Here is a 21,588-nt window from a genome sequence, read left to right on the forward strand (position 1 = left end):
GCCTCCTCCAGCTACCCAACCCATGTCCCTGACCCCAGCTGCTCCCCCTCCAGCCATCCTCACCCACTTCCAATGACACGACCTAGAGGCCAGCTCTGCTCCACACCTCCAAGGGTCCCCTGATACTGACAAATCCAATCCACACTCTCCTGAGACTGGCATGGGGGTCCTCATCCTTGAGCCCCTTCTCAGAACAAGAAAACGACCAAAGGGAACATGTTTCCTCAAAGTACACAAAGGGCAGTGAATATATATAAGTGACCCCTTGAAAAGTTACCCAGAATTGTTAAAAACAGCTCCTTGTATTGAGGTTTAAAAAACGGTTGCACATCAGATTGATTCACTTCCTCCTCCCTCATCATCCAGTGAGGTAGGAAGAACAAGGATACTTTCTCCAACGTTAGTGACGGGAGGTGACTTCGCCACGTTAACACAGCTGAGTCACACCGGCCACGACTGAAATTCTAACCTCAAGAATCTCCATCCAGAGCTGTTTGGTTTCCCTGGGTAAGCACATCTCTTTCATGCACAATTTTATGGACTAGGATATAAAAACTCAGCACACAGCTCTGTCACCCGCTGTGTCCTAAGGCGGCTGTATTCTCCCACGTAGCACTTCTCACGCTCGTCTGTTGCCTGTCTCACCTCCTAGACTGCAAGCCACATGAGGCCACGGACTCTGCCCGTCTCCTTCATCACTGCATCCCGACACCTAGATGAGAGCATGCCTGGCCACTTGACTGTGAAAGAGAAGAGGATTTGAAGTCAGACCCAATACTGACTCCCTCCACCCTCACTTACCAGCAGCCTAACAACGGACAGATAACTAAACCTCTCCAAGCCTCCATCGCTTCAGCCTTAAAATCCAGATAATGACACCTACTGTCAGTATGTCTGGAAGGAGTTTTTAAAAAAAAGAATATTGGCCAGTGCTCCGCACAAGATAAGCAGTCAATAAACGCCAGTCCCCTTTCTCTACGTCTCCCCCTAGCCATCACCCTGCCTCCTGCAGCACCCGGGCCACACATAAGTGCTTCTCCACCTCCGAGTGACTCTCCCTCCCCCAGAGCCTTCCTGTGGCAGGTGTCTTCAAGGGGGACCCAGGAAGAGCTCACAGCTGCAGACGACCACATTTTCACGTGTGCCAAGCGCTGACCTACTTTCCAGCCAGACCAAAGAAGGTGATGCTGGGAGTGATTCAACAAGGTCTTTTTTTTTCCCCCAAGTCATCCTGAACATAGGCCATAACACAGGATCATGGGCTCACAAAACTCAGAGCTGAAAGGTCTACAAAGCCCAGCTGGCCAGGTTCAACTCCCTTATTTTATAGATGGGGAATATGTGTTCTAGAGAATGGGAGTGTCTTAGCCGAGAACAAACCCCCAAGGTCCCCAGAGATCAGTAACAACAGCACAGCTCCAGTTACCTCCTAAGAGAGGACCCTGGCTTGCCCACCACTTCCTCTCATCTCAGGAATGACTCCTTATGTCTCAGAGCCTAAGGTCTCGCTGATTCCAGTCCAGGCAAGTGCAGCCTATCCATTATTAAATATTCTGCATCTCTGTAGATTATGGGAATTTTCTCTAGTTTTTCCAGCCCCGTGAATTAACATCTACACACCTAGAAATAAAACTGCAAATGTTTTAAATTATAAGTGGTCTAAGAAAAGAACAAGAGACTAGAAGCGAGGGGGTATGGAGCCTAGACTTGGTTCTGCCACTAACCACTTGCATGACCTTGAGCGAGTCCTTCCCCGCTCCTGGTCTGCAGTTTCTCATATTAAAGTGGGACTGCTGGAACAGATCCTCTCCAAGCTGGGATATGCTGGATGCGTGTTTCTCATCATCACTTTCAATATAATATTATCACCCACTGTCCAAAATAATTAGCCTGTGACTCGTTAAGCTCGGAATTTTCCCATAGTGCAACAGGGTGTATGTTCTTTACTGTGTGATCAGTGTTCATCAATGAGCTGTAAAGCTTTTTAAAGACCAGGGTCCCATTTGTATGTAATTATGTCACACAGACGTTGTAAATAACATAAGAGTAAATGCTGCCAAGCTGATGAAGTTTACACTAATGCATGCTGCAGGATGACAATAAAACAATAAGGCAGTCCCATCAATATGTCAAAATTCAGGCATCCTGTGGATTTCTTCACCGTGGTTCCTTTATTCTAACAACCCTGCCATTCTTCAAATCCCTTCCTTATAAACTACGTGTAGAAGTAGTTGTAGACCTTATAGAAAATTCTCAGTGGAATGGAATGGAATCAGCAAGAACTCTTTGATTTTGAAGATGGATTCTGATTTTTTCAACAGTCACTGAGAGACAATCCCAGCGAATAAGAGAGGTGATCTTCTTGCAGGCAACCAGGCCGAACAATACTTGGCCAAGAAAATTGTCACATGAAGTCCTGGGGTGATAAGAGCGTCACGGGCCTAAGTCACGAGCCACAGCTGACCCCAGAGGGCTCACTTAAAGAAGGCAAGAGTCAGTGGATTTCTAGGCAGTATCAGGCCTGCAATAAATCATACTAAATCTCCCTAAGGCTGCCAAGAAAACTCAACGTGCTGATTCAGAGGTGGGTGCTTCTCTCCTGCTTCCCTACTCTTTTCAAAAAAAAAAAAAAAAAGGTTCTCAATAAGAAATGCCAGGTGAGCCCTATGAGACTCCAACACAAGCAGAGTCACTGGAATACGTCCTCAAAGATGATGACACAGGTTTCCCAGTTTTCCTTCCCTGCTAGGCACTCATAAAACAAACTAAGGAAAAAGACCTTTATGCATTAAAATGTTCACAACAGCATTATTTAGAAGAGAAAAGAACTGGCAATAATCCATATCCTAAAATACGTAAATGGCTAAACTGTAGAATAGTCCCTCCACTCAATGGAATATGTGGCAATTAAAAATGTGAGAATTATAAAATAATCTGAAAACGTTTATGAATATTGATTGGAGGATAGAAAAGCCAAACTGCCTAGTAAGAATAAGTATAAGAAAGTACTGGTAGATAATATTTTAATAATATACCTTCTTTTGAATAATAATGATGATGACTAACAGCTAACGGCATGACTCAGGCTCCTCCATGACAGCCTGGAAATATCTGGAGCTATGATAAAGATACAGGGGTTTAAATAGAAGAAGGCAATCAGAAACTCCCAAAAAAAAAAAAAAACCAAAAGATTGCGTGAGAAGTCGTGACGCAAATTTGGAGAAACCAGTCCAAAATAAAAGAAAAAGTTGATGGAACTTTAAGAAGAAACACGGAACAGACTCCAAGTAGGCAGGAAAACAATGAGAAATCAAAAGATGTATAGGATATGGTAGAAAATACTCTATTACTTCATTTTCTTCTCCCAATCCAAAAAATACAAACCCCAAAAATATTAACCAAAAAAAAAAAAAAAAGCCAAGACGCTCATTGTAGAAATACAACAACCTGGGATGAAGGTAAAGTTCCATCCCCTGCGAGAGGCTTAAAGATGGTGACCTCTGAAGCCTGGAAAAGGAAATGAAACCACAGTACATGATTGGTCCTGTACTGAGCAATATTGACCTAGAAATCATCATCTAAATGTTGTTGTTTTCCAGCTTTTGAAATCAACCCACAGACACAGCACAGAAGACTCAATTATGGTTACAAAACCATATAAAAGTGCAGGTAGACATGCATCTGCTATAAAACGGGAGATGCAAAAGGTAACATAAAACATAACTGACAAATTATAAGAGTAGGAGAGGAAAGGGAGAGAGAAACCTCAGCGTCTTCATCGTACAAAATGGTGGGCGAACAGACGCTGCCAGAAGTTGACATAACAAGAAATGGATATCTATGCACCTTATATAAAATGTGTAAAGGAAACGAACCCAGAGAGAGTAAAAAAAATGTCCGGTAGTCAAAGACTGGGAAGGGGGATGGGAGCGCCAGCGGATGCACGAGCTAGTCCTCGCCTATCGTAAAAGCCCACAGGCATGTCTAAAACTAGTAACTCAAAAACTAAAGGTATTTAGAGATATGACAATAACCACTGGAAGAATTACTAACAAAAACGGTTACTGTAAATGCGGAGAAGGGACTGGGGTGGGGAGAGATGGACAAGAAATTCTTCTTTTTAGTTTTTTAGGGTTTGGGGGGTTTTTTGTTATTGTTGTTTTTGAAGAGTAATTTATTTATTTAGGTTTTTCGGGGGGGGGGGGAATTAGGTTTACTTAGTTCTTTTATTTTTAGAGGAGGCACAGGGGATTGAACCCAGGACATCGTGCGTGCTGAGCATGCGCTCTACCACTTGAGCTATACCCTCCCCCCAGGTTTTTTTTTTTTAATCAACACTCTGTAGTATTTTATTAATTTTTACTGTGAGTATTTATTTGAACATCATTTAAAATTTTTTTTAAATAATATTTCAAAGGAAAAAGGAATTGCTCCAACTAGCATGACCCAGAGGTCACAGAGGTCAAATGTGAAGGGGCTTTCTTGGGAAAACCATTAGCAAATGTCACTCTTGTGGAGATACTAAATGTACAACCAAGGTCCCCTTTTTAAGTCTCTCAGCCTCTTTTTTAAAACTCCCCTCTCCCTTTCACTTCCCAAATTCCTTAACTCTCTCCTAACATTTTCCTATAAAATTTTGAACACTCTGTGCCCCTCCACTTTCTCCACTGGCTTCAAAATAAAAAGCAGTCCCCAGTGAAAGCTTGAAAATGTAAAGAATCCCTGAGGAAACCCCCAAAATCAACAGACAGCTCAGGCTGCGCAGTCCTGCGGCCTAGAAGCGCACCAGGGCCTGGAGGCTGGAGCTATAATTAGCCGCTTCTGGGCAGACAACAAGGACTCCTGCTCCCTGGAAAGGAGGTAATTAAAGGAGGCAGATTTAGGCCTGAGGTGGTAAGTCCTAAGGAACTGTGGCTCCGGGCAATCCCAGGCTGCACCCCGAATGAGGAAACAGGAACCCGCAGGCCTGACAATCCATCCTAAACCATTTTTTCTTCCCCTCTTCGGTTTCTAAAACCAGGGGAATGTCAGCCATCAGCCTGAACACTTCTTATCTTCAGTCACCTAAGACCCATTTCCTGGGCACCCTCCATTCACCAGGCATGCGCCCAGTGCCACGGGGAGGGCAGGGGAGAATCAGACCCGAACCTTGACCGCAGGGAGCCAACCGAGAAGATGGGCGAAAACAGAACTTCGAGCACACAGCGCTGCCAACAGGCGTTCCCTCCAACCCCTGCGACCACCCAGTAGGGTTTTACAGATGAAGCTGGAGAATCTGGAGCTCGGGGAGGAGGAACAACCTCTTCAAGGTCATGAAGCTGGAGAGAAACTGGGCACAAACTCCAGACCACGCCTTTTCTTCCTGTGCCACCAAAAAGAGTAGGAAAAGAAGGCGTCTCTGCAAACAAGGCCAAGGGGCTAAGTGACCACGTGTGGACATCTCTCAGAGTTCAGAGCACCACTCTCACGGATTTCCATTTTTAGGGATTTCCAAAATTTCACTGTGCCGGTGTTGAAGGGCTCCCCCTCACACCGTCCAACACCTTAGCTGTCACCATCTCAGCATTTAGAGCCTTTCACAACCTGGACCCAGGCTTGGCCATCATCTCTCAGGGTTTGACATTCCACAGGGTCCTGGCCTTAAGCAGGAAAGGATCGCACAGCAGGAGCCCCCACACACCCACAGGTCTGAGCGCCGACGTCAGGAGCCCAGGGATTCTCAGCATCCGTGCACCTGAGACCCTCCAAACACAGCCAGGCTTCTTGGTTGGGTGGCTCGGGACAGCTGCTTCGCCTGGCACGTGTCTCTCAAACATGCATCGGGGAGGTCTGCCTTTTGTAGTTCTGTGTCCAGCTGCTCATTTTCCCTGCATATCCACCCAAAACTTTCCCCCAGAAACTTGACAGGAGTGATGCCAAATTTCCTCTGTTTGGGGAAAAAGAAGAGGTACAGGGGAAGGAGTCTTCAAATAGGGCTGGATCATGACCTTGTGATGGAATAAAGATTTGAGATCCAACTCAGCTACTGGTGGTGCCAGTTTCCCCATCACATGGGGCAACTCCATGACTTAGGGACACTGCTTTGCTATCCTGTACAAAAAAGAAACTAGAGGTTGGTGTTCAACAAATGAAACACAGCCTGAGGTGTGTTCTCCCTACATCGTATCCACTGATCAATTCCTCTCACCTCAACCCTTGGAGACACATGAACCCTCCTGGCCCTTTATTTGGACATCATGAAATCGAAACCCAGGTTGGTACTGAGATCAGCTACTTAAATATAGCCATTCCTTGCATGCCTTGGCCCATGTTTGTAAATCTGTTACACATTAGCAAGTGTCCACCTGGCTACCAGCTACCCAGATACTCCCACGAGAATCTTCCATGAATTCTTCAAAACTTTCCAGCCAGTGAATTTAAGGGGACTTCCCAGGTATCCTGTCATCCATCCTTAATGGTCTTACACTGCATCAGAAGGTAAGAAGTAACTTCCATTGGGCATAAGCATATGAAGGCAGATGAGGGAAGTCCTTTCTTTTCTTTTTTTAAGCAATGCCCATAGGAGAGAACATATGATTTTTAAAATTCTTAAAAATTTTTTAAAAGCTGATGAATAACAGAGAGAGCTAGAATTAACTACTTTATTATAAAGACACGTTTCCCCCATATCTGTTTCATCAACATACTATAAAGACATTTTAATGTATTCATAATGGAAGTAGGAAGAGGTCTTAAATTACTGTGAAAAAGAAGAAGGAGATTCAGGTAATGAGTACAGGTAATTCCTTCATTCGTACATCTGGCAAAAATGTACTGAGCAATTAGCCCGTGTAGGCACTATGCTGTGTGAAGTGTCTAGATACAGAGCTGAGTAACACATCAAGGCTGCCCTGAAAATACTCAGCCTAATAGGAGGTCATGGATAAGCAAATTATTAGACAAGTATTGGCACAGCAAAAGCCACGCCATCCACTCCCGCTTCCCAGCCTCCTTACGGGCAGCCATGCACACCTTGCCTAAGCCAGCATCCCCGGACCGCTCGCACAGAAAGCTGCACACACACTTTAGTTCTCTTAGCACGTCTCCCAGGTGGAAGTGGTGGGAGGAAGATGAAGCACCTGATAGGTTAGTAATACACAGTGGAATCTCTTCCATGCTGAAGAAGGAGGGGGCGGACATAAAGATACAAAGGCACTTTTCCAGTAGCTTCAAGTCACTCCTCTTCCTCAGCTTTCAATTACTAGAAGGTACCAGACAGAGAGATGGGAGACCAAAGTACTGAGAATTCTCCAGCTCTTTCTGGCTCTACATACCACGGTACTGAATCCAGGTGAAGATCAAGGAGAACAAAGAGACGTGGGACCTTACACACCCTTACACATTTCAATCGCACTGAGACAGTCACAATTCACCCACACTTCCACCCACACAGCTCCCTCTCCAATAGGTCCCTGCCCGGCCTCTCCTTCTAGCTCACGTCTGCTCATCCTTAGATAAGGTGAGTTCTGCTTGCTCCAGCCACAGTGGCCACACAGCAGGTGCTTACAGAAATAGGCAAGACATCCCTGCCCTTTCTCCACTACTTTGCAAAAACAAAAAAACCAAACAAAACAAAACAAAAACGCTTTAACAGATCCCTTCCTAACTTTAGGAAGAAGCCCAAGAGATCCAGTCTTCAGTTCCTTATCACCCAAGGTCCTCCAGCCCTGCCTTTCCAGCACACAGTCAGTGAGCTCCACTTGAAGGAGCCTGAGCATTCTCCAAAGCCCAGTTCAAGCCCAGCACTTTAGGAGCACAGGTCCCCACACTCTCGTTCGCTTTCCTCACACTGTCTGGTCTTGGACAGTCTATCTTTTCATGGGAGCGTGTCCTCCCACCCCTGGTGGACAGGAAGATACCGGTGGGTGGGTCCTCACCCTCAGGACGTCTGGCCATCGTGGCACGTTGGAGGCACTCAGAAACCACCACAGCACAGCTGCCACAGCTGGAAGCAGACCGTACAAACTTAAAACTTCAGTGCCTCGCTCAGGCCCAATCTACAAATTTTTATCTCACGTACTTTTTATTGTTTATGACTGGGTCCTCCAATTAGATCCACAACATCTTGGCCGGTCGAATCCCCATCTGACAACCTCCCAATAGAGGCACACGATCTCTCCTTGAGCACCTCCAGTGATCAGAAGCCTTGCACCACCTGAAGCAGTCCACACCATTTTTAACATCTCTTATCATATGTTCTTAAATACTGAGTTCAATCTTTCCCCCTGGGCCTTTCAGTTAAATTCCTAAGGACCAGGGGGGGCGCAGTGGCACGTGACAACTAAGAGCGTGGACTTGGGGATCAAGCAGAACTGGGGCCACCTCCCAGCCTGCCACATGGGGGAAGGCATGGAACCCCGCAGGCCTCTCAGGGCTGCTAAAGAAGGAACGGAAATATCACTCAGGCAGCGTGCCCGGCGCAGTGCGCACTCGATGAACAGCAGCTCTCATGGTCATTCGTTCTATTCCTGTTTCCCCTTCCAGCCTGCTGCAGAATCAGAGGGCTTGTTGCAGCCCTGACCCCTCCGTGATGCCCGCCCACCCTTCCGCAAGAGGTCTTTGCAAAGCCTCAGCCAACATCCCGTTCTGTTTGCTGCTGGTTAGCGTGACTAGAAGCAAGGGCTGACCAGACTTCCCATTAAAAACCCTGGCACTGAGAGGACAGTGAAAAATCAGAGGGAACGCAGATTCCTTACTACTGCCTTCAAGGGTGCTGTCCACCCACCACTCTGCAGAGGGAAGGACATTAGATGCCACGGCCCCTTGGAGCTGTGGACGGTGTCAAGTCTCTCCAGTCACAGCCCCAAACGCAGGGACCAGGAAGGAGGGCAGAGACGGGAGGGAAGGGGAGAGCAGCACGTGACCCCGTCTGTTCTCTGCACCCAGGCTGCCGAGTCCCTCGCCGCCCAGGGACACAGTCTTTATTTGGTTGTGTATCTTTGAAATATTTTATTATGAGCATGTACTGTGCTTAGAGCAATACTTAGAAAATGTGGGTTTGTTTTTTTGCTTTCAGTTCTTCCTGAGGGATTGAGAGGAGGTTCGGGAAGAGGAGACATCTGTGCCACCTTCTGAGGGACGAGCAGATGCTCACCAGTTAGAAACAAAGGGCCCTGAGCCAAGAAGAAAGCACAAGTGAAGACACACAGGCGTGCGAGACGGGGTGACCAGTGACACACTCGTGGTGGCTGGAGCATAGAGTGTGACGGGCAGGGGATGGCAGAAGATGCTCCTAGAACCGTGGCAAAGGTGGAGGTGTGCCCAGGGAGGGATTTTACCCACAGGCCATGGGAGAAGGAGAGAAGGCAGGCGGCCAGCCGGGAGGAGACACACCCGCCCTAAAGCAGAGGCGGGGATCACTGAAGCCCGGGCAGAGCAGGGACAAAACTGGAAGGTAAGTGTTTTCCCACTGAGTTCTGCTCACGAAACAATCCTCCTTCAAGGATCCTTCTCCTAGCAAGGCTGTGCATATGTTTGTGCCTAGATACAAAATTAATTAGAAAGTCAAACCAACACATTTTTATTGTCCCAGGCATTAACGGAGGCCGTTCTGACTCCCTCCTAAAACTAGACCCAGCCAGCCCTCTGTGCTGCCTCCCAAGTCACTCTTGAGTGTCAGGCACAGACACCAGGCACAGGAACAGCCTGTGGGTACCATTCTGTCCAGTGGACCCAAGGCAGGAGGCTGAGTGCATGAGGAGGAAGAGGAAGAAAGCCTTACATGTAGGGAACGTGGGAGGTCAGATAAGACAGGGCCGGGATGGTCCCTTCTCCAGCCGGAGGTCATGATCCTGGAGAGAAGAGGCCGCAGAGAGGCTGTGCTGAAGTCCTGTGCATGCCTGGCTTCCCAGCAGGATGAGACATGGGGTTCCCGTAAACCAGAAGGAACAGCGCTGGCAGGAGACACTCAGACCCACTCAAGACGGATTTAAGTGGAACTATGAAAAAAAGGGAGGAACCTGGAAGCACAGAGCTTGCTTTGAACAAAACACGTGTGTCTCAGACATGGGCACCCCAGGAGGACAGGGACTCCGCAACCACAGGGGAAACCAGGACACAGAGGCCATCTCTCCCAGCCTCCAGGGGCCCTGGGGCCAAGGCGGGAAATGAGCTGCAGAGCTGAGGTGGGAGCCCAGGAGGAGATCGCAGGGCTGGCTTGTGCAGGGCTGCCCGTCTGAGGTTCACATACGAGCCAGAGAGAGAGGCTGCTGTAGAAGATTCAGCACAGCCTTCCAGGGGCAGATTCAAAAGCCCTGGGGCTGAGCCCGCTTCCTCGATCAACAGCGAAGGGAGGACTGTGGCTATGCAGGGCCCACCTCAACGCTCTCAGAATGTCTTTTTCTTTCTTGGTGGTCATACATGTCTGCATGCCCATAGGGCCAGCGATCTGCAACCCTGACGGGCTCTCGCCATCACCCCGCTGCTGCGACGCTTCCTCTGCATACTGTGCGCACACCCACACGGCGCTGCTGCACCCGCTGCCCCAGCCTGGTTTGCATGTCTGCTTCCTGTGTCGACCACAACCTCCCAGATGGCCGAAAGAGTACCTGATTCACCTTCTTCGCCCAGACCCAGGACAGGCAGACAATGGACGTGGAGTCGACACGTGTCCTCTGCCCCACAGTCGGCCATGCACCAAGCAAAACCTTGTGCCTGATGGATTCTCACTCTGACTCACCAACAGCGTGACCCAGAGGTGAGGGAACCAAAGAGATCACTCGGGATGGCATTCCAGCCACGGAAGAGGGAGGTTTGATGCGGTGGGCAGAACACAAACACTGGAAGAATGACACTGTATTGTCTTGAGGGAAGATCTGAAGAAAGGGATAGTCCAAGACCCTGGAAAAGCAAGTGGCAGCAAGCAGCCAGGTGCCCAGGTAGCCCTGGGGCAGCAGAGAAGAGAGCAGTCAAGATGTGCAGAGGAAGGAAAACATGGGGCTCGGCCTAAATGGGCTACAGTGTGAGGGGAACCTGCCAGAGGAAGGAGGAGGAGCACGGGGGGAGAGGCGCTGGGAGGGGCACAGAGGCCCTTCCCATGGGCATGCGGTGCACTTGACGGGGGACAGACTTCCCAAAGCGCCTCGCTCCCTGGTCTGTGAAATGAGCTGAACCCCAGAGGTCTCTCCAAGCACAGACTGGCTATGAAGCAACGAGAGAGCCGGGACACTCCAGGAGCACCGCCACCGCCAAGACACCCCTGTCGAAGTGAGACCACAAGAGCCTCGCTCGTCTCACCCGTGTGAACTGAGGGTGCTGCAGTGTCCACCCCATCGAGCCCCCAGACCCACCCGTGCCAAAAGATCCATGGCTGTGAAAGGAAAAGAGTGTGCACTGGACCAGCCCGGGCCAGGCAACATCTTCATGGACTCTTACACCCGACACAATCGTCACACACACAGCCACAGCCTCCCAGCACCCCTGTCCTGCCTGGGCAGCAGCCATCACCGTCCTCCCCCCGAGGCAGCTCCACCTCTCCATCTCTCATGCCTCTGCCACTCTCTGGAGCCCCCCCCCCCCCCCGTAATACACCACCACGCAAGTCTCCGGTATTTCAGCATCAGGAAGCACCTTCCCACAGACAAGTACCTCCATCCTGGATCCAGACAGAAACAGACAACATCAACATAATCACCATCACCACTCCCATTTTACAGGTAAGGAAACTGAGGCTCGGGGGAGCCCTTCTCTTTATCTTCCTGAGGACCACCTTGATCTCTAGCCAGGCCTCTCCCAGAACCAATCATGAGAAATACAGCAATCATGTCCAGTACCTTTCTAATCTAATCTCCTTGCTGTTAAATAAACACAGAAACCAAGGTGCCAGGTCAATCCAGGGTTCCAATCACTGCACCATCTTTCACCCTCCTATGCTGGTCTAGAGTGCAGAACTGTGACTATGTCTCAAGGCCCCAGTCCAAGGCAGATGCCATCACTCTGGCCAAGCTCCAATGCTGGTACCCACTTTACTTCAACCAGCTCTCCCTCCCAGTCCTGGTGGTTCTCCACTGGTGGGGACCCAGATATGGGAGTGAGGACATCTCTCCTGGGTTGTGAGCAAGCCCCTCTCTGGGCTGGCCAGCCCAGTCCACCAACACCAGACCACCCCCAAGCCTACTGCCCCTTCCAACGCTAAGCCTCAGGCACCCAACTCCTTCTGCTGGCCTCTTCTCATTAAGAATCATTCCCCATCAACCCAACACTTGGACTTACTAGACAAATTTCCACTCCTTCCCAATTTCTGTCTTTCCTCTTGCTCATTATGCTCTTCTATTACATAGACTAAGTTTACCTGCTTCAAATTATCGCTCAGAGAGGTCAGGTGACTTGCCCAAGACCACAAGCTAAAAAGTGACAAAGTTGGGACTTGAACTCAGCTCTTCTAATTCCAAGCCATGTGTCTCTTCTACTAATTCCCACGTTCTCTTAATTGCAGAGCTCAGGGAGCCACCTATGCAGGAAAGGGTGCGGACCACATCTTACTCTCTTTAGCAATACGAATGGCAGTGAGAGCTACCATTCAGAGTGAGGACAGGGTACATGCTCGGTGCCCTACCAGCAGTCTTAGGAGGTGTTACTGTTCTCATTTTCGGATGAGAAAGTGAAAAAGTAATTTACTCAAGTCAGACTAGCTGAAGCGCCTGCCTTAGATCACCACAGTGCTACACCACCGCTGGCTCAAATGCAATTCGCAGTGCACAGCAGTCATCGAAAAGTTGGGTTAGCTGCATAAGAAAATGTAGCTGGAGAGAGCTAAACAGAAGACCCTAAAAAACAAATCTGTGACCAGACTAGGCAAAGCTGGTGAAACCAAATCACCACTATGCAGTAGAACTAATAATGTTGCTCCTGCACCGTCTCTGGAGACAGCGTGGAGCTGACTTCAAGCCAGGATTCCTGGTTTTGTCTCCAGCTTCGTCCCTGACGGCTGTGCGACTCTGGGCAAGTCCTTTCCACCTATCTCCGGGTCTCATTCCCCCATCTATAAAAAACAAACAGACCAGCAGTTGGACTAGGTCAGTGGTTCTCATCAGCATTGACACAACCCATGAGCTTGTCGGAAATGCAGATTCATGATCCACTGCATCAGCATCTGTGGGATGGGGTCCAGCAAACCCTCCAGGATGACTCTGGTGTTCCTGTGAGTCTGAGAACCCCTAAACTGGATGACCTATCTGATCCTTCCAGCCCTCTGAGAACCACTGTGAGAACCTGAAGCCTCCTCAATTCAGCATCATCAAAGTCCTCCCAATTTTGCCACTGATTTCGATCTGGCATGAACCGAAGTCAGCGGGCTCTGTGGTCTGGCCATGTCCGACACCTCCTCCTGTGATGAATACAGAAAGCCCCAAGGAACAGACAGTTGACTCCACCGCACTTCTCCTTCCCACTTACCAACTCAGCAGTGTGCATCCTGCCACTATACTAAAAAGATAAGACTGAGAGACATTACCAAGCAAGCCCAACCACGAGCACTGTGCCTCCTGGCACCACCTTTCAAAACACTGGAAAGAGATCTGTGTAAATTATTAAAAACACATTGTTTGCAGAGACATGAAGAAGTGGGCATACACTACCAATGCTTATCCCTGAGGGGATCTCGGGGTTAAGGGGCTCTCCAATGTATCTGCAATGTTGTATTTCATTAAAAGTGTCTGAAGAAGTTACGGGAAAATGTTATTATGTACTAAATCTAGATGGTGGAAAATCTGGATTTCTGTTATCATCTCTTATATACTTGAAATATTTTTAAATTAAAAAGAAAAATAATTACTGCAGCGAATGTATAATTGTCAGTAGGGAGAAGTGTCACAATGATAGTAGATGACACAAAACAGCAGGCTGCACCAGGAACAAGACCACGAGTGGCCCTCACCAGAGCACCAGCTACGAAAAAACGAGCCATGAAGGAGAGCAAGCCAGCATCAGTGCTGGAACAGTCTGAAAGCAAAACTGCCGGGTGGGGTTCAACTCTATGATCTAGAGAAAGTTAATGTGAATAAAACTCCAAAAATATAAAGTCCATCTTTTCATGCCTTTGGGGGGAAAAAAAAAACTGGAAGACTTATCCCTAAGGGAAGTTTGTAAGGGACAGCCATATACCTGGGTGCCTTTGGAAGCCCAGAGATCTCCCTTCACTGCCAAGCCAGCTGACGGAACGAGAGAGCATTTGCTTTACACAACCATGACACATGCAAATGAAACAAAACATTTCTTGCTTAGTCCTGCTGTGTCAAAGAAAAAAAAAAAAAAAAAAAAACTCCAGATAAACCTTACAAGTATGAAAACATATCCCAAAGAATTCTCTATTCTCTGTGCAGACTATTGACAAATGGACTATTCATTGCTGTAACCCTGAAACAGGGTGTGCAAGTCTACTGTGGAGTGAATGAATGAATGAATGAATGGGCACCCTCTCAGTGCTGGTAGTGGAGTGACCTAGAGATGAACAAGTTAAAATCCTAGTCTAAGGAAACCAAGTTTGAGTGTAGTATAGATGATCCATCCATCATCCTGTCCATCATCCATCCATCCATCCATGTTTTTATCCAACCATTCATGCATCTGACCATCCACTCAACAAGTATATGCTATATGTCTGCCAAATTCCAGACAGAAATGAATGCACTGAAGAAGTTAAAGACCCAAGTAATCCAAACACATGGATAACCACAAGAGAAGGTAAACGGCGCTCAGTGCCCTGCACGCAGTCCAGATAGAGAGCCATGGGAGATCATAAGAGGAAGGGATTGTTCCCTGTTTAGGGCAAAGGGTGGAAATCAAGGCCTGCTTCATGGAGGAGGTGCTGGACCTTGAAGATGAATTTGGATTCAAACAGGTGATGACGGCAGAGAGCAGCAATCCAGACTGAGAAAATGCTGCGACAAAGGCAAGGAAAAGAATAGAGGTTAAGTTCCAAAAGTCAGCTGGTCCCATTCAACACAACCATAAATGGCAGGATAAGAAGGATATACGTGGAGACAGTAAAAAGATCAGTGGGTGCCAAGTGTTGGGGTGGGAGGTAGGTATGAACAGGCCGATGACAGAATTTTTAGGGCAGTGAAATACTCTGTATGACATAATGATGGATACATGTCATTAGACATTTGTCCAAACCCAGAGAAAGTACAACACTGAGAGTGAGCGCTTATACAAACTCCGGACTTCGGATGATAATGATGTGTCAAGGCAGGGTTCATCATCAATTGTAACAAAGGTACCACTCCGGTGGGAGCTGCTGATAATGGAGGAGGCTGTGCACATGTGAGAGCAAGGGGTGTATGGGAAATCTCTGTCCTTTCCCTTCAGTTTTGCTGTGAACATAAAACTACTGTGAAAAATGAGGTCCTTAAAATTTTTTTAAATGTTTTAAGGATATACAGAGGATTGTGCCACTGCCTTCACTGCCCTCAGCTTCTTCTCCACCCAGCCCCCCACGGGAGATGGCCTCCCTCCATGTCTCCTGGCACTGAGCACAGCGCTGCACACCTGCTCGCCTCCTCCCACTTCCCGGCTCCCAGGCCATCTCCACCGCCACATCCGTGTCTTCCTCCTGGGTACCAGCGCCTGCCGCAGGCTTAACTGTACTTACTATGCCATGTCGTTACACTACTGTTTTCTGTAATTTATAAAACACATACTGCCCACGAGTTTGTATTTTTAATTCCTGTAAGAAGTTTTGGGATCCAATTTGTGTGAAAGTCAAACTGCAACATAATGTAGTATTGTATGATAAAAGCCTCCAAGAATAAACGCAGACAGTATATCTGCTTATCAGAAACTCAAACACTCAAACAGATTTCCTTATGAATGACTTTTCTTGTTTTGCATCAAAGTGTTCCCATCTTCCTGAAATAAGTTCTAAGGATAAAGTTTCTTAATTTTGAAGGCTTCTTTTTTCACATATTGAAAACCTGCTACATTTCGGGCTATGCTAAAAGCAAGTACCTTGGGTCACTTAACTTTCACAAGGTAAATACTTGTACTGTGAAGTATCACTGACCACTGAACCCACTTTACAGGGAAGGAAACTGAGGCGTATAGTGGAAGAGCCTGGATTGAAAGTTGACAGTTGCTCACGCATCCATCCCACAACAGGGACAAGATCAGGGCATTTCCACAATCCTTTTTTCACCTTCTCTGGGCTGCCACCTTCATCCAACATCATCACTCTCCATTTGGGAGCCTCAGTCTCCTCCCTGGAAACAAGGAAGCTGGATAATGGTGGTATTTAAGCCCTGCTTTGCCAGAGCCCCTTCAAACAGAAAAAGCAGGGAAGATGGGTCCCATCCTACCCCATTTCATCCACTCACAGCCGCTCCAGTTTATTCGTTCAGCATTACAGGTTGTAACAGTCTTTTCTACAAGAATCCTTCCCTAGCTAATTTAAAAAAAGAAAAGAAAAGAAAAGAAAGTTTTAGTCACCCTAGGCTACAGAGATATCAATTAAATGCAATGTGGGCTGGGCTGCATCCTGCAAAAGAAAGAGGACATGAATGGAAAAACTGGTGAAATCTAAACAGAGTCTGGAGTTGAGGTAACAGTGATGTACCACTGTCAGTTTCTTTGTCTTGACAAATGTACCACAGTCATGTAAGATGTCAAAATGAGATAAACGGAGTGAGGGGCATATGGAAATTGTCTGTACAATATTTACAACTATTCTGTAAACCTGAAACTGTTCCAAAATGAGAAGTTTATTTTAAAAGACAAAAAAAAAAAAAAACCCTCCAAAAAAAAACTAACATCTTTTCCAAATCACAATTTTCTGACTTTATAAATATAACCCACAGTAACAGTAGCTAATATTTCATGAGTGTTTAGCATGTGGCAAGTTCTATTTTAAGGGCTTGTTATGTATTAACTCACTTAATCCTCACAACAAGGAGACAGGTCCGTTTCTTATTCTCTCTATGGATGAGGCAAAAACCTGAAGAGACTGAGTAACAAGTCGAGGTGGTAATGGTGCAGCCTGGCAGAGCCAGGATGCAGTCTAGCTCGAGCCCAGCGCTACACAGATCAAAGCTTTCAAAATATTCCTGGATTTTTCAAGGAAGCATATGTAACTGGGAAAACCCAAAAAACTAATCACAAAGACCGAGGTGAGGATTATTTTTTAATACAAAGAAGAAGACGACAAAGGACTTGCAAGGTAAATTCCTAACTTTGGAAGATCTTCCCTGGAGTGGAACGAAACCTCACTGCCGTTACTAACGGCATTTCCACGTGTGAAGGACGTCTCTGGGCTTGTGCTGTGTCCCTGACACGCCATTCTTTTATTTATTGTTTTTTCTTTATTAAAGTATAGTCAGTTTACAATGTGTTACCTTCTGATGTACAGCATAGTGATTCTTTACACACATATACATACATATTCCTGTTCATATTCTTTTTCATTATACGCCATTAGAAGGTATTGAATATAGTTCCCTGTGCTATACAGTAAGACCTTGTTTATCTATTTTATATACAGTAGTTAGTATCTGCAAATCCTGAACTCCTAATTTATCCCTCCACGCCTCCCCTTTCTTCCCTGGTAATCCTAAATTTGTTTTCTATGTCTGTGAGTCCCTGACACACCACTCTTGATGATTTGCACCACCAGCACATGTTATGGCTTCTGGTCTCCCCCTTCACAAAAGTGTCTGTCCAGGTAGATGGTGAAATGAAACAGGTAGGTCTGCAAAACAAGCTTAAGCTTTCCAAGTGATTAGTTTTCCTAGAGGCTTAAGAATCCACGCCAAGAACCTAACAGTGCATTACTCAGTTCTAGAGAGCAAAAAACCTTCTTCTCCAATTTATAATTTTCCTCACTGGCTGTGGTTTCCACCAAGTGTCAAAGAGAAGTCAGAAAACTTCTCACTTCCAAGGTGGGCTCCCAGAGGGAAGGGAAATGGCTGAGTGGTAGAGCATGCTTAGCATGCATGAAGTCCTCGGTTCAATCCCCAGTACCTCCATTAAAAGAAAAAAAAGATACAGGGTGGCCTCCCGAAGGCCAAGACTTGGTCTCAGTCACTGAAGAGAATCCATTTGAGAAATGGTTCTGAAGAACAGACAGTCTCCTCCTGGGAAGAGACAGAGAGGGAGCTATCCAGGGGGGAACGGGGAGGGACATTTACAGCAGGGAGCGTGTTGGCAAAGAACAGACAAGCTTGAGTGGCAGAGCAGAAGGAGATAGGACGAAAAAGTCACAGGTGATACAAGGAAAATGAGCCCAGTGGGAGGCGGGCGCAGGAGAACCCTGCCCCCTCCGTGTGCAGACGCAGAGCTCTGCTCAATGCCCACTTGCTCGTACTGCGGGGCTCAAAGATACACATCCGATCAAACAACCCAGACTGACCCCTGCGTATGCTGACTCAGCAGATGTTAACACAACACGTTTAGCTGAAAGGACCCTACGAGGACCCCTAACCTACACCTAACATTTCACAGATGGAGAAACTGAGGCTCCAACAGGGAAAAACTCATGCCCGGAAATAGAACCCAGATCCTCCCACTCCTATGTGCTCCTTTCTGGACAGCTGTGGTTAACAAGGAGGGCCCTGAAAGACGCCAGCCTGAGGGCAAATCCCCCCTGGTATGCCGGACCAGGCTTGTAGCACGTTCCATCTGCTGGTTGCTACTGGAGAGGAAAAAGTGGCAGCACTATTTTAAGTGAAGTAAATGACTTGTCAGGAAGAATGTAAAGGGTAGCTTGCCTCAGATGGAAAGGATGATACAGATGGATAAGAATGAAAAATGCAGACACAGGTGACTCATCAGAATAAGGGGGCACTGGGATGAAGGCAAGGTGGAGAAAGCGGGCTGTGATGGGTAAGACCCACCAGAAAGAAGCCGTCCCCCAATGGGGCGGAGGCTCACTCTTCACAAGGCAGGGGGGCTCTCCCAGGTACAGCGTTGGGATGCTGCCCCACAGAAGTGATCACTTCTGCAGACGGGCAGTCCCTCAGCTGGAACAAGGCCGAAAGCAGAGGGTTCTGCACCAAGAAAGTCTGCCACTTCTTACTTCTCCAGATTTAAGCTATCACAAAAATTGGTCTAAGTTGTGTCCATGTGTTGGAGTGTTTCAACCAAATCAGTCATGCCAGAATTTCACGGCTGTTCTGTCTGTTCCCGATGACTCTTCGACCATCCTCCAGTCCTCTCCGCTTATAGAAGTCGTGTGTCTCTCAAGAGCCCAGCTCTCCTCCGTGAGGGAAGTCTGCCTGGATTTCACCCCTTCAACCCAAGCCAGAAATCCCTATGTCTCAAATCACCCACTTTTCCCACACATCTTTCACACGGAGTAGAACTTCCAACCCTGTACGTGTTATGAGGGTGCTTGCCTGCATTCCCCTCCTAGGCTTAAACGCTGAGACAGGATCTGTGGCCCACAGTGGCTTTTCCCAAAGCACGTTGAAACGCTAAGCCCAAGAAATGTCCTGATGGCGAGGAGGCAGGGAAGAAAAGGTTGGTGATGCAGAGATTCTGGGAGCAAACCTCTTAGGAGGTCAGACTGCACATTAATTTCCTCAAGACTTGGAAAAATCCCACAGTAAAGATACCCATTTACTTTTGTTTAACCTGCCTAGACTTTTACAAACCTTCTTGACTACAAACCTTTCTCATAGAACACTAAGGGACTCAGTGCTCCTACAGCAGCGCCTTACGCAGGATTTCTCCTAGTGCACCTCTCATACCTCTCGAGTGTCTTCCTTAACAGCAAGGACCTCGTCCAAATCATCATGGTATCCCTGACACCCAGCAGAGTGCCTTACAAACTGGGGGCAAAAAATATGCGTTAAATGAATGCACTAAATCCAATCCTCTCATTTCTAAGATAAGAAAATAAAACCAACTGTGTCAACATGACCTCCTCTATATCTTCCTAAGTGTTTCAAAGAATGTCTTACACAGAAAATGTGCTCAGTAATAATTCTTAAAGAATGGAATGGGATACAATGGGATGGAATGGAACAGAAAAATTTCTCAGCTACGCTCCAAGCCAGAAGTTCCCATAACACAATGGACTCGTACCTCTTCCCCTCCTCCTCCTCCACCCAAGTTGGGTGTCAACCAGAGAAAATGAAGATGAGAAATGAGAAGAGGAAAGCCATGGGAAAACCAAAGTCCCTTTGGGGTGGGAGGTGGGGAAATGGTGTTTGCAAATTGATGGGGATAAACAAGACCTGTCTGTATCTAATTTAGACTTAATAAGATAGTTTGCTGAATGTTAATTAAATACTCAGTGGTTATTACCAACTGTGGTGATTAACTTAATTTTGAATTAAATAAGCAATAAATGCTTAACTGAAGTTCTATTAAATTTTACCCAGCAAGTGAGGAATATGAGGCTCTTAATTGACTTTAAACAAGATAGTTATGGCAAGTTAGTTGAATTTTTATTACCTGAAGATAACTGCCTTATTAAAACGGAACTATTTTATTTGATAGAGAAATGTGTCATCTGTTCTTCCCATCTACCAAAAACATGTCCACAAAGCTTCATATCTGGTCTAAACGGCTTAGATGGTGTAATTTTGTTTTCTAGTCCTATTTTAATAATCAGTTCATTCATTTAAGAATGAATGTAAATGGTAGAGGCAAAGAGGTCCAGGAAGGAGTTACAAATGAGATTGAAGAACCAAGGGATCATATTTTCTAAACCAAAAATCAGGACTCTGCTTTCTCCATGTAGATACAGGTTGGAGATGTTGTTTAGATATCACAACTCTGCAACTTCCAGGATGTTTCCATGGTTTAAAAGGCTACAGATAAAAACATATGAAATCACAATTACTATTCAAATAAATGGCTGGCTCTGCTACTGAACAAACTGAATGACTTTGGCAATTAACCTCTTTCTTCTAGATCTCAGCCACCCCATATATTAAACATATTAAATGAGGAGTAAGATCACTGACTTTATTCATTTATTTTTTTCTTTGTAATATGCATAGCCCCTGGAAGTGCCTGGCACATAGTAGGTGCTCAGTTAACACTGACTGAATGAATGAAGGAATATATATAAACTCAAGTTTATGCAACTCAAAACTGAACATGTTTATCCCGTGCATACAAACCTTCCCCAGCCCAGACCAGTTTTAAATATTGCCATGTGACATTTCACACAAAGGGAAACACAAACTCTAAATCACTACATGGGAAATTTTTTTAGTGATTAAAGGAATGTAAATTGAAACAATAATGAAATATGATTTCCTACATATTTACTTAGCAAAGACAAATGCAAGTTGTAAAAGTAAATCCTGGGGAAGATGTGGAGTAACAAAGTAGATTCACACACTGCTAATGACTCTGCAATTAGAATAGTCTTTCTGGAGGCTGAATAGTAACTGGTATGAAAAGTAATAGAGCTATTCAGTATTTTGTGCCTACGATTCTCCTTTGAAAGAACTTAGAACTTACTTCACCAGCTGATAAACATTTATTTAAGGTCTACCTGCTATGCCATACTCTACGGGGAAATACAAGGGAAAAGATCTTGGTGGTCTTATCATCTGGTGTGTGACAGAGAGCAAAATAAGACATGCAGCAGGCTTCAATACCTTC

At 46.5% G+C, this 21,588-nt stretch overlaps 1 protein-coding gene across 3 annotated transcripts in view; it reads right to left on the reverse strand.

Moving 5' to 3' along the window:
- LPP (LIM domain containing preferred translocation partner in lipoma) overlaps positions 1 to 21,588 on the reverse strand; it is a 629,562-nt gene that overhangs the window by 595,174 nt on the left and 12,800 nt on the right. The window lies entirely within an intron of this gene.

Source organism: Camelus ferus, chromosome 1 (assembly GCF_009834535.1).
Source record: "Camelus ferus isolate YT-003-E chromosome 1, BCGSAC_Cfer_1.0, whole genome shotgun sequence".
Taxonomy (NCBI): domain Eukaryota; kingdom Metazoa; phylum Chordata; class Mammalia; order Artiodactyla; family Camelidae; genus Camelus; species Camelus ferus.